The sequence below is a fragment of the Haliaeetus albicilla genome, chromosome 26, assembly GCF_947461875.1.
Source record: "Haliaeetus albicilla chromosome 26, bHalAlb1.1, whole genome shotgun sequence".
In the NCBI taxonomy this organism is placed as follows: domain Eukaryota; kingdom Metazoa; phylum Chordata; class Aves; order Accipitriformes; family Accipitridae; genus Haliaeetus; species Haliaeetus albicilla.
Window position 1 is genome coordinate 3,296,534 of NC_091508.1, and position 14,273 is coordinate 3,310,806.

General features: G+C 49.0%; 1 protein-coding gene across 26 annotated transcripts in view; it reads right to left on the reverse strand.

Annotated features, from left to right (window-relative positions):
* NFASC (neurofascin) overlaps positions 1-13,184 on the reverse strand; it is a 97,485-nt gene extending 84,301 nt beyond the window's left edge. For 24 of the 26 annotated variants that reach the window (XR_011322243.1, XM_069770974.1, XM_069770990.1 and 21 more), the window contains exon 1: positions 13,089-13,184. The gene's annotated coding sequence lies outside the window, so the exon portion shown is untranslated. Of the gene's footprint in view, positions 1-12,214; positions 12,234-12,456; positions 12,720-13,088 lie in introns of those variants that run through there. The other 2 variants (XM_069770963.1, XM_069770966.1) reach the window with 2 other exon arrangements.
* Positions 13,185-14,273: the final 1,089 nt, after the last annotated feature.

Genomic DNA, 14,273 nt, shown 5'->3' on the forward strand with positions numbered 1-14,273 from the left:
AACTGATGCGTAACACGCATTAGCACCATCATCCTCACAGTACAAAAGCAGCCTGAGAGATCTGCTCTCCGCACGACTCCAGACAGCAGCAGGACACTGCCAGCACTGCAGTCTGAAAAATTTCCCATCATAGTGGATGCTGTCTGCTTAGTGATGGACAGCCCAGACAGCGCATTACAGAGGTGCGGAGGAAGAGAAGCAAAGCCTGGCAGGAGGTGATGGCCTCAGTTATGCCACAGAAAGCAGTGGCAGGTGGTCAGGAGCAGGGCTGGTTGCCAGCAAAAATTCATCCCTGCTTGAAGATGAATGAAGTCACTGGGGATTAACTCAGTCCAATATCTCTATTGCTTTAAGTTGGGGACAGCACAAGCTGCAGGCCTGGGAGATAGGGAATAATGAGGATGAATAAAGGCTCCCCGGGGAAGATGAGCCATGTTCTCTTTTCAGGACCCTTGAAATCCCATTGATTGCTTACAGGCTTACACTGAGCAAGAAAAGTCCACTAGTTCTTCTTTCCCCCCAGAGAAGCCTGAAGAGGCTTTTAGAACTGGTCGTGTTTCAGGGATAATTAGCTGCTGGGGAGGGGATGAGTTTTTTCATGGGGTGGAGGCCCACAAGTCAGGAGTGATGGCAGGGAAAATCCTGAGCAACTCTTCCAGCTCAGGCTTGGTGCTTTATCAGGGACTAAACACACCCAGGGCAGCAGCTAGGAAACAACTCTAAGTTAGCATAAAGCTGTTTATTAAAGAAGGTGCACTTCTTGTTCCTTGAAATGGCAGCATGCAAGAGTGAACATAGCACTGCCTTCTGCTTGATTAGCCCTGCAAACCTCCTGCACAGTCACACAGAATGAGTTTGACAATTCTGCAAAGTTTCTGGCCAAAATAAACTAACCATATTTCTCTTCTGCCTTTGTCCCGAAGGAAACTGCAAAAGAAAAGCAGTTGGTTTCTTCTAGTATTTGTACTTGGTGCGATTTCTGAGTATTGCTGTCCTGTTTGCTGCCCTTGTTTATGAGGGGAGGCAGGACTTCAGACAAGCTGTTGCCCATACAGACAGCAGGATGTTTTGCTGTCATGCAGGATCACTTCTCTTCCTCTTGCAAGCTTACAGACTGCCGTAACTCAGAGTGAGAACAAAGTAGGAGGAAGGGGTAGGAATATAGTGCGAACAGGAATTCGCATCCATGTCTAAAGGCAAATCACCTCTCCTGCCTCAGCTCCTCCCCAGGAGGAAAGATGCCTTTCATCTGCCTGATTAACACTTGAGGCTGTATTCTAAAAATGCTCCAGAAGTCCCAATAAACAGTTTAGTGCATCTTTAACTTGCTCTTGAATCATTGCCACTCTGCTGCCAGGATTGCAGCTGTAGCTGTATTCTCATTTCAACCATCTTCTCTAGCTTAGAAACTCATCACAAAACCTCTGACCACATCCCACATACACCCCCCAGCTCCCATCCAGATGCCTGGCTGCGGGGCAGGACCCTCTGAGTCCTTTGCACCCAAAAGGCACCCGAGAATGGGGTTTGAGCACTGGCCACAGCCCAGATGTGCACAGAGATGCCAAGGATGTGGTCAGAGCAGCAGGATGAAGCCCATGCTGTCATACCAGGAGAGTTCAGGTCCCCGCTGTTCCCTCCCTCCCTCCATGGGAGCCACAGCTGCCAGCACGGGGCTATAATTAGCCACGAGCACACGCTGATGGCAACCCAACTCCAAAAGCCTTTCTTTTGCCCTCTAGAGCCCAATGCTGAAGGCAGCTATGGATTTGTCACAGATTGTAATTCAGAAATAGAAAGACGGTGGCACACATCGCTCTGAGCGGCGCGGGGTCCCTCGGCACCGGGACAATTAGGATTTGAGTCAGGTGTCAGATTCACTTGCCCGAGACCAGGACTGTGTTTTCTCTAAGGCATGTCCCCCTCCGCAGCCTCTCCCACCGCAGGCGCGTGGGGAAAGCCTTGCCGCAGCCTGGGCTGAACCCGAACGCTCACACCAGCCCCACGGGGCATGTGGCCAACGCTGCCCACCCCATCGCGGGAGGTAATTGCACTGCGGGGCTCCATCTGCCTTCCCACATCTCAGCATCTGTTCAGAATCAATATGAGGAGCATCGCCAGCGCAGCTCAACAAACCCCTTTTTACTGGACAATAGGCAGCGTCAGGCAGAGACTGCATTTCCATTGTAGAGAAGCATTTTTTTGCTTTCTGGCATGTAACTTCCATGGCTGTGCACGTACTGCATCCCTGCTGTTTGCCTGCACTATTTTATTTAGCAAGAGCTCCTTATGATTGAGAATCAGGATTTATTGCAAATTGATTGACATATGTTGACTTGAACGAGGCAAAGGCAGTGATTTAATGCATTCAACAGCCCACAGAATAAATATTTGGCACTCTCCCAGGGCCTCAAGTTTTCTTGACATGAGGAGAAAGCACATACCAGTCCCCGCAACATGGACAGTCTTCCTTATCTACCTATGGGGAAACTGAGGCAGGGTCACAGCCTTCTGGTAGCAGAGCTGGAATTAGAATAAGGACTTCTGGTTTTGTCCTACAGAATATTTTCAATAACTTTTTAGCTGCATTTTAGGGAACAATCTTGCAGTAACAAACAGAGGATGGAACTGGGCCTTGAAATGCAGAGAAAGCAAAGTAAAAACTTTGAAAAGTTCTCTCTTCAGTTGTTTTTATCTTCAAGACTGCGACCACAAGAAGGTTAAACAAGGCGCCTGCGGTTGGCTCAGCACTCTCACCCTGCAGCCCCATCCCTCTGCACAGGACTGCTCTATCGGCAGGAGTCACGAGGCAAAATCCTCCCCTACACCAAGCTGGAGAGGATGGGTCTCACAGGGCATCGCTGCTGGGGATGACTGGGAGGTTGGGAAGGGGCACAAATACCCAGTGACCCTGACCTCCGTGCTCAGGCCCAGCAGCTACGAGGGTTTCCAGAACACCAGAGGCCAGCTCAAGTCTCTCCTGGAGGTCTGAATGTGGAGCTGGGACTTGTGCTTTATAACCAACCCCTTTCCCTCCCGTGTCGTGCTGCTCCACAGCCGTGCTGTTTGTCACTGCAGTAAAGCGGGGAGCAGTGCACAGAGGAGGCCTGATTTTTGAGGGATTAAGAGGAAAGTTTCGCTGCTCGCCTGCCTGTTGGTTGATCCACCTCGTCCCTCAGCCGGGCTGTGTCTGGAGCCCGGCTCTCGTACGCCCACAGCCAGCTGCGGGGCAGGGAGGGCAGCCCTCGTCCCCGACAAGCCACCCCCGGTGTGACTACACACATTAATGCAAAGCACTTTCCATCCTCCAAGCCTTAAGTAGGTAGCATTAGCTCCACGGATGCTCTCTGCCACCGCAGGCAGTCCAAAGCCATCCTTAAGTCAAGTCATACCACCCCTGCCTAAGCATGTCAGGGATTAGACACTGAAAAGTTCATTAGTGCCATTTCCCTACTTATCACAGACTAAGGCAGGCGCGGGGGGGGGCCGGTGCTGGCGTTACTCGCTGGTCAGCTGCGAGGCCACCGTCCCTGGCTACACTGAATGGAAGTGACACGCTGCTGCTCACTATATGCTGCTCCGACACGTGGCCGGAGCCGACACCGTGTATGTGCTGTCTGCTTCGAATGGGAGGGTGATGCTAATCTCTGCCCATGATACGGCCACGCTGGTCAGTGCGGGTTAAACACCCTCCCACGACAGCAACCTGCTGTGCAGTTTCTTACAGCGCTTCCACTGATGGAAACTAGAAACATGGCGAAGCTAGCTCCCTGGTGTGGGGAGGCTGTCGAGGGGCTGGGAAGGTGGTCCCTCACCCTCCCTGGAGGGATCGCGGAGCTGCAATGTCCCCGTGCTCCTTTCCTAACTCCTGCCTGCGGTCACACATCAGCCTTCTCCACAGAAGCTGAGTTTTGGCTGCTCATGTACCCTCATGTCTGGGGTGATATCCTGCACCCACAGACCAAAAACTTACGGGGAACTTCAGAGTTTCTCCTTTCCTTCTTATCCACTCATTCTGCTGGAGGGGGTTTTCTCCAAAGGGTTCCTGCCTGGCTGGTTCAATCCTGGTACATGACAGTGCTCTGACAAAGCAGCTCAAAATACTTCATCAGCATTTACCTTAAATTAATGTAGTTTTAAAAGCACATGCTGTTAATCGGAGGACTAGCAGTGGAGCACAGAACTTTTCAGCCATCTACCAGCAGCAGAGTCAGCAAGTCACAAATATGGCACAATTTTCTTCCTATCCAGGGAATCTCTGGTTGTCCACGTTTGCCAGCTCCCACCTTGACGTCAGCAAACAGAAGCCTACCTCATAAAGCACACATAACGGCTGTTCCTATGGAGCCATCTCCATCGATAGCACCCAGATCCAGCTAGCCAACTAGGGTGTGGAGCCCAGGGCAGCTGCACAGACATGACACATTGTGATAATATCTTATCACTTGCAGCAAGAAGAAAGTGCCTGCAAGACTTTCTCAGGCAGCTGATGTACTGCAAGCCCTTGCAAGCTGCAGTACAGTCTCCTATTGTTTGTGGTGTTATTTTTTCTAGCCCTGCAAAGACTTTCTTTACTTAATCTTTTTAAATGTAACCCAATGGACTAATATAATGTTCTAGCAAGTGAGACCACGTCTAAGGTGAAGCAAATCAGGAGCTGGGCTAGCAGAGATTTCTGAGGACGAGGAAGGAAACGATCCTTCCATGGTGCCAGGAGAGGGAAATGCCATTTAAAACCAGACACTGTTCTTAGCAAAGCCCAGATTGAATGAAGACTAAATAAGAGCTGACAAGCTGACATTTGAAAATGCAATTAGCTGCCTTGTAGAGCCACCCTGTTATCTTATTGTTAATTATATGTTTGCTCAGTCTAAGAGGCAATACACTTATTTAAAATTCATTCTCAGGCTCTCCTGCTTTGACTAGTCCCTTCAACCAAGAATTCCTGTCCTTCCCCATCACCTCAACCCTACTTCACAGAGTTACGGTGACTTTGATTTCCACAAAAGGACCATGCTATTGTGTATTATATAACTGCCATTATAAATCTGCTCTGGAGGAAACATCTAGAGCAACAAGTGAATTCCCAAGATAAGAGGTGCTTGGGAACAACTGGATGCCAGTGAAAGTGCTGAGACTCACTGCATTAATTTCCCATTTATGAAGTTCCAGGAAGGTGCCATCCCTCCCCAGCAGTGACAATTCCAGTCACCCCACTGAATTTAACTAACCTGTTTCTGCAGCACTTGATCCAAGCTCTGCAATCAGAGATGTATTTATTCTTATACAAGCCTCTAACTCCTCTCTTAATTGTGATAAAGTTGTCTTTTAAACATACAGAGCGCGCGTCATGAACCCGGGCCATTTTATGGACATAAACATCATTCACATTTGTTTGTCTTGCAAAGCAAGTTAGGGGGGAAGGAAGGAGCATTACAGCTGAGCAAACACAGTGATCTCCTGGGTAAAAAGCCAGCCAGGAACATTTAGAAATCACAGGCTCCCCAGCTCATCTCCTGGCACTCACAGGAATCAGTCCCACCTCCATTCCAAAACCAAGGCTCTCTAGAAAGGTTGGTCTATTTGGAGAGGAAGGTTAGAGTAGCAAGGCAGACAAGGAAACCAGAGTCCATGAAATATAACATTAGAGAGAAGCCCGCTACATTGGGCTCAAGCCAGATTAGCCTCACAGCTGTCACCATGGCCAGGAGAATTCAGACGAGGTCAACCAAAAATACATAGCCGTGGACTCAGCTGCTGATATTGCTGGAAAATAAAACCCTGTGGGCCTTGGCATCTGGATACCAGAGCTGTCAATAAGAGATGTCAGGCTGTGATATGCAACATAATATTTTGAAGGACACCTCTATTGTACACATATTTGTCTTCTACTAAGTGCAGCCCATGTATTTTGTATAAACTAACGAATATATGAATTAACCCTAACTTCAGCTTCTCTGAGCATAAGGGAAGGAGCACTTAGTTTTCACAGAAAGTTCAGTCTTAAGATATTTTACATTAGAATCCAAATTTACTAGATATAGTGGAAGAAGGAAATAGGATTATCAATTTATTAAGTAAGTTGATTTGATATGGTTTTCAAGAGGTTGTTCTCAGGGCACGCTCATATACATAGCTTCACTGCAGAGGGCATCAAATCCTACCTAGCTACACTCTTTTGAATTTGCAATGGGAGAAGTAAAAATAAGCCAAGATTTAAGTCCCCAGACGTGCTTGCAAGACTTGCAATTCAACTACAGACAGACTGCTCAAAATGACAGTGCCAAAACATGGTCTGGGGCATGCCAGATGTATCATGAAAGGAGGGCTTGCCCGAGAGGAGCTTCAGGGGTCCCATGCATGCTGTCACATGTGCATGGCTACAAAGCCTCAGTTCTCTCATTCCCCCCTCCCTCCCACTTGTCTGCACACATCTGTGAACACGTCACAGGGATTCGAACAGAAACCAATGAGCTTGCAACAAGCAGGCTTTGTTGCTGGGTCCGGTAGGAATCTGAAAGCAAGATTTCACGAATCCTGACACCATTTAAGTGACAGCAAGAAAGAGAGCTTTTTCTATGCTCTTAACTCAATAAGGGTACAGCTCAGCATACAGATGTGTCTTTATCAACTGCAGAGCCATGCTGTGCTGTTAGGCATATTAGTAACTCTCACAGCTATCACAAACAGGGCTGTGTAATTAAACACGAGGTGGCTGGTGGTACCATACCCTACTGTGGACCTGTTAAGAGCCTGTGGAACAAGATGCAGGCTGGCTCCAAGTACTAATCATCTAAATTGCTTGAGGAAGAGTGACATTTACCACCACTCGCACACCAAAGCACAGGCAGCTCCTCATTAACTGAGCAGACTATGTGTAAAGCTTCCAGGAACAAGTCAAGAGTCAGGGCTGGTCTTCACCTTTTCACTTTGTTGGGTGAGAAGGGAGCGCTGTAATTTCTTTCCCTCCCTCCTAGCCCCCAGGCTGTGTGAATATCCAATAAAAGCTGCTGTGAATATCCAATAAAAGCTGCTTCACAGTGATATGAGGATGGGCAGTCAATCTTTGTACATGAGAAAAGGTTCTCAAAAGTGATGCAGAGAGCAAGTAGATTGTTTTGCTTCCTGCCTGTGAAAACCCTTAAGGTAATGGGATCACAAACCAATTCTGTTTGGAAGGGACCACAGCAGGTCAGCTAGTTCAGCCATCAGCTGAAAGCAGGATCAGCTATGAGGCCAGACCAGGTTGTTCAGGGTTTTATCCAGATAGGTCTTTAAAACAGCCATCCAACAAGGGTGGAGACCACCCAGCCTCTCTGGGTAACCTATGTTACTGCTTGACAGCTGTGCTGGAGATGGTGTGTGGATTTCCCCCCCGCCCTTGCACCCTCTTATTTCAACCCATGCTTCTTACCCCTTCTCCTTACCGAGGACAGAAGGAGCAACAGGGAGATCAACAAAGCAGGGACTGAGGCGGAGGGCCCGCAGAGCCCCCTCCCTCCATCCCTCCCTCCCCCGGGGCGGGGGTGCGGCGTCGCGGCGGCGGTTCAGGACCCTGGAGAGCGGCCGGGGCGCCCCGCGGGACGCGACGGGACGGGACGGGACGGAGGCGGCTCAGGTCGGGTCTTTCTCCCACCCACGGACACTCATTTCCTTCTAATTCCCTGATCCGTGGCGATTTTCATTCTTCCTGGCTAACTCCAGGTAAACCATCCTTTAAGCATCTTCCCTTGTTGAAATTTGGGGATGGGATGCTCTCTCAGGCTCACGCCATCATCTGTGGTTTTGTTTGCATCCTCAGTGTAAATATACATAGAGTGGTAGAATTATTTAGGTTGGAAAAGATCTTTGAGACCATCAAGCCCAACCGTAAACCTAACGCTGCCAAGTCCATCACTAAACCACGTCCCTGAGTCTTACATGGAATGAAAAATCTTTAAAAAGCCAGAAGCATACGTGCTACTTTTGCACCCAACATATGCAGGACACCAAACAAATTAAACAGAGAGCCTGAATGCTTGTTCAAGAGCACTGATCTCTGAGTAACCCCTAGAACACAGAAGCCACTTTTTGTCCTCAAGGAGCGACTACTTAATACAAATGAAAAACATGAGCAACAGGTCAGTGCCTTAGATGTTCTCAATTTTAGAGGCACTGCATTTTCTTTTAACTTGGAGCTTCTTGAGGTTAATGGGATAACTAGGAAAAGTAAACATTTCGTAGCAGAAAGGGGATTTCACTACAATTTCTGCAGATTCAAGGAGAGTCCTATCCACCTCACAGCTCACACTGCAGTTGCCAGCCCTGCCCATCTATGCCAGGGCATTTCAAGAGGCATATAGTATGTAGGCTGACAGTGAGACAGTATCATCCTTGCTGTGACTTAGAAAGTCCGTAGGAACCCATCAGTCCCTATGCTGGAAGATAGCAAAATCTACCGTCAAGGAGGCATAAAACAGTAGAAAACCTGCCAGGAATTCAAATGAACCTCCAGGTTCACCTTGCACCAACTCTCTGGGTTATGCTCCCTTTAACTAGCCTTCTGTAAGGATCAATGTTTGCTTCCAAAGGTGGGAAAGCAGCATCTAGGACAGCCCATGCTAGGTATTTATCAGCTATACCTACATCATGCTTTGAACATGAGATTATTTGTTGCCTGGGACAAGGAACAGCAGTGCCCATTGGAGCAGGGCCTGGCAGGAGATGGGTCCACCCCGGACTGCAAAGGCCTTCACATATGAAGTTGTTGAACCCTTTCAGATTCCACTGGAGTCACTGGGACTGGAAGGTGCTCAGTACCACACTAGTTTGACCCTTGACTGGACAAAGCACTCTCTTTTCAGTGCTGATGCTTCTCTGGCAGCCTCAGGAGCCAACAGCCCTAAGTTTAGGTTTGAGTAGCAGAGGCAGACTGATGCTAGCAAAGGATTTCTAGATGCTGCTTTTTGAAGGAAAGTCTCCATTCCCTGTTCCCAAGACCTGTACCCTGTCTTTTGTTCAGCTCTGCCTGCAGCCAGGGCAGGATGCTTTGCTCTCCTGTGCCCTTGGGCTGTTCTCTCCAAACTGCATTCCTACAGAGAGAATAATAGGACCTGGTTATCACCAGCAGCAAGAGGATGGGATGAGATCCAAAGGACTCTGAACTGAGAGAAGCTAAAGAGGCAAGGCAAAGACTTGTCCCTGCATAGCATCCTTGGGAACTTCTACCTGGTTTAGCCATGCAAAACCATCTCTATTTGTTCAGTTGTTAATCCTTCTCCTCCTATCTCATTAACTAGGAATGGTGATCCCTATAAGCAGGGCTGAGGTCTAAATCCTCCTCTATTTTAATCCATCAAAACACAACACAGTTTCTTTGAGATCTGGATTGAAAAAAAAAGAAAAAAAAGGGGCGAGGGGGATTATTTAGCATAACAACAACTGGATCTCTAAAATTATGCAACAATTATCCTGGACAGCAAAGGTAAAAGAATGAAGGTAAGACCTGCTTCAGCGGGGGGGGGGAAGCAGAAGTCATCCAACAACATAAGAATATGATTTTCAAAAGGAGTTACCCACAGGGCAGGGAGACAAGCTAGACCTCTCTGCCAAGATTTGCTAGAGCCTTTCAAAAACTGTAACTGAATACGAGCCTTGGTTTCAGCTGCCTGCTCGGTTTTAGGATACAAGGGAGTATTTTGATAAAGGCAAACTAAACCCAAGGAACAATAAAGATTCAAAGGAGAAGTACCAGAGTTTAGGTTTCTTTCTTGGATTTTTAAAAGTCTCCTCCCAGGTTTTGCTTTTATTCAAATTCAGGTAAAATCTGTTTTTCTATACAAGACTCAGAGACATTCAATGTAAACAACTGTAATGGATTTAAATCCTCACAATTCAGCTGCATTCTTATTTCACTTAAACAAGCAGATCTTTGCAACTGTGCAGAAACCAGGGGATTTCACATCTCCCTGAAGTCCTGTAACCGCACAAATGAAGGAGCTCTGCCCTACCATTCAGGTTTAGCTACATATAAGGTTAAGTGCTGATGAGATTCAAGAGTCTGATGCTGCACAGACAACTAAATTAAAACCCCATAAAAGTCAACACACACATGCTGCTTCTGTACGGAGAAGGAAGAAATTCAGCAACTCCTGCCAAAGACTCACAGATAACGTCAGAACCACAGAAGTGTCCTGGGAATCTGGCTGTTTAATTTCCCCAGATTTCTTAAACAATCTCAAGTGGTGCAAACCTTTTATTTGTGGGCTCCTCCTTATCAGAGCACACCAAGAACAAGATGGAGCCAAGGCACTCTGAAGCTCTGAGTAACCTGTACAAGCCATCGCTCTGCCCAGGTAGGCTCCATCTCTCAAAACACTGACATTTATCCAGACAGTATTTTGTTAGAGGACCCCTATAACTACCACATTTCTGCTACATGGGGTTAAACAGATGACAGGAACGGGTAGAAGATTCAAGCCTGGCAAGGTACTTGGTACCTATGAATAATTCACCCAGCAAGCCTTCTCCCAAGGACACTAGGTCACCCAACCAGGCCTGAAACAGAGCATTGGAAGTAAAAATCGTTTCAGTGAAAAGTTAAACTACTTTAAAAGCCACCTATTTACCGTTTCCCATCATCCTGAACGGAGCACCAACAAAGGTCCCTTTGCCTCCTGTCCACATCCATTCTTCCTTTCCTTATGATTGCAGGCAACACCAACAGCTGCCTTGGTCTGCATTTACAGGTTTTCATTTCTATTCCCACTCAGTCCCTGACACACAATATTGACATGTTACCATTCACATCCGATCTCAACACCTTCCCTGCTCACCACGCATGGGCTGCACCCCGCAGCTCACCCATGAGACTCTCAGTGCCCTCCTTCACAGGAGGGATACAACCATGCTAAGACCTACACACAGGGATCTCATGCGAGTAGCCTCCTTGCAGGCTCTCAGACAGCTGGCAGGGACACAGATATGAAGAAGGAAACCTCATTTCTTGCTGTTATTATTAAAGATATTTGACCATCTTTGACGCTTGTGCACTGCAGAAAGCCTTTGCAGTGGCACTTTGCCAGCAGCAGCATCGATTTTATATACCAGACCCAAGAAGATGAAGACAATTAGATCACAGCTAGGCAAATAATTCATTATGAATTAATACCATTTGAGAGCTTGGGATATTTTCCATTTAATCATTAGCTGGGAGAAGAGATGATTGGATTGACTGACTTAGTTTAAATCAGATCCCTAGCCACAGCCAAGGCAACACAACTCGGGAAACACTGCGGCCTGCAGTAACCCCCAGCGAGACACTGAAGATGATGTTGGAGCTTTGTTATTACGGTAGCCAGCACTACCACACAGCTCTAGCTCAAGCAAGACAAAGCCAGTCCCCAGGTCTCAACCCTTGTAAACAAAGTCCATTTTCAAATTTAACAACTCGAGCCCATCCTCCGTCAGCTGAGAAGACCTCCATGCATTATTTATGTTGTACTTGCATTACAGCTACACAAAAAAAGGAAAGTCAGCAAGGGCCCTGCCTGAAGCTGTTAAATAGAAAGAATGTGATGCTGAATTTGACCAGTTATCTTTCAAGGTATGCCATGCAAAGAAGTTTTCTGGAAACAAAGCAGTCACGCTGACGATCAATTTAGCTGTCTGCCAAAGGGTAGACATTTTACAGAAATACAGCCAACAATAAAGCAGTCGGCATCTCAGTAAAAGTCACTGGATTCTTGCTTTTGTCCTCAGCATCTGATAGGAGCACCCCAGAAACACTGGCAGCACCACAGTATCCATCTTAAAACAGTCAGGTGTCTGGTCTGCATTTCGGTATTCCAGTTTTTCTGCAATATACACGTCCCCCTGCCCCTTTACACTGCCTCTCTCTCAAAAAGCAGACAGAAACATCCCCCTTTGACTTTCAGAAGTGCTCCATGGCCCACATGCTATTCCAAGGACCTGACCTTGAAAAAGAATCTCAAAGACAGTATTCAAAAGGAAAAAGAAAAACCTATCCAAGCAGCAAGCCTCACAAGCCTTTCCCAGCTCTAGAAGGGACAGGATTTACTAGAGAGAACCTCCCTCGACCCCCCATAGCCCCCCACAGTACCGTGCCCAGAGGCCTCAGCAAGATGCAAGCATGCATCTTCCCTGTGCCCTGTCCTCCAAGGAGCCACTAAGGCCATGGAAGAAGATACCACTCTGTGCTCAAGCCAAACAGTACCTCTTCCAGGCCCACAGGACTCCCACCTCAGACACAGCCACGCACACGTAGCAGAGTTTCCTTCAGTCTCTGCAACCCATTTCTGAGCATTTGCCGGAGATAGGGAACAGCTGAACCGCCCGTACAGCCAGGAGTACAAATGATTCAGCACTTTCCCCACCTCCAGAAGCCTGATCGATAGCAGCAAGCTGCTCTGCAGGCACAGCCAGAGCATGCAGATTAAAAATACGGCAGTCACTAACCGCTGCTCTCCGGCGAGGCCTGGCTCCATCGAACGCAGCATCGCAACCCAGGTGTTTTCCAAGAGGCCTCGCCGACGAGGCCGGTGGATGTATTTTGCCAGCCCAGGATGTTTCAGAGGGGGAACGTGAATCCACCCCCAAACACGAGAGGGAAGAAGGAGGGTGCAGCCTCCCCGCAGAGCGAACCTTCCTCCCCAGGAGCTCTTGGGAACTGAAACATGCCCTGTCACACAAAGGTCTCTACCCGGGCTGCGTTTCCCTTCCTGCCCCCTGTCCCCCCCTAGACTGCCACATCAGGATTTTATCACACGCATAGACACGATGTCATGACGTAAGACCAAAAATCCCGTCACATGCCGGAGCCCGGTACCCAAGCTCCCTCCACATGCAGCTCCGGCTCAGAGAGGGGGAAAAAAAATAAGGGGGTCGGGGGGGTAAACCCCGCATGCAGTGGGGTCCCAAACCCACGATAAGGGTGCAGGGACCAATCCCCCCCCCAGCCCCAGCCGTGCCCGGGGGCTGCCGCGGCCGGACCGACCCGAGCATCCCCCCACCCCGGGGGCCACCCACAGCCCAGTAACCCCCCCCATACCACCCTTAACCCCCCCCCCCACACACACACCCCCGCTGACCTGCTCCGGGAGCGCCGGGGCTCACCGCAGCCGGGGCTCAGCCGCGCCGCACTGCGCGCTCCCGGGCGCGGCCGCGCCGCACTGCGCGCTCCCGAGGCGGGCGGGCGAAAGAAGGAGGGAAGGAAGGAGGGAGGGAAGGAAGGAGGGAGGGAGGGAGGGAGGGAGCGCGCCCCGGGAGGAGGCAGGGAGGAAGGCAGGGTCTGGCAGGAAAGGGGGGGGATAGAAGGGAGGGGGAGGGATTCATTAGCGGTGCCGTTAATTAGCAGCTGCAGCCCCTTAGCGCGCTGCCGGCCGGCACCGGCTTTGCCCCCCCCCCCCTCCCCCGGCTGAGCGGCCCCCAAAAGTTCCCGCAGGCACTAAAAGCACAACCTGGGGTCCCAAACCACGCGGGTCCCAGACTTTAAAGCCAATCTCCAGATTTTTCTTCGGGCAGGAAAGGACAAGGCTTTCCGGAGCGCTGGGGGTCACCCAGATGAAGGGCTGCGGAGGAGCCCCGGGTTACGGTCACTTCGCTGACCCCCCCCTCCCTGAGAAGCAGGATCGCCCTTGGGGGGGGGGTCTTTGCCATGCAGGGGGCTGCTGGAGAGGAGCAGAAGTATCAGAGCTTGGCTCTGGGTAAGATGTCAGCTGGTGGCTATCTGCAGTCGGGCTCTCTCCCCCGCCGAGTGACCCAGCAGAGGCTTCTGTTAACATCGCAGCCCAGACATCTCTTCAGTGACTTGGTTATCAGAAATGTCAGTTTAATTAAAGCCTCCCCCATCTAGGAAACACTCGCAATGAGATGTGCCACTTCCTTGGCCGAACATTTTATTACATTACAAATATTCTGCTGAGGTTGTGAAACTTAAACTAATATAGACACTTCCTCTAGAAGCAACACACTGATCCTTATTGATTTAGCATATCTTCTAGACAACGTATATTGAACATGCGGATGCACATCATATATTCAAGCCCTTTAGATGGTTATCACAAAAAGTACCAAGGTCCCTTGCTTGGCCCAAGAGATACATTTGCATTTATGTATGTCACCATCCCATGAAAGCCAGCGAAGAATTCACGTGTCAGAAGTTAGATGTGTGTCCTGCAGGGTCTGTTGGACCACCAGAGAAAAGAACCTTCCTCGGGGATCTGGAAAAGAAGCTGTAGACTGCGATTTTACTATTGAGTAGTAGATGCAGTAAC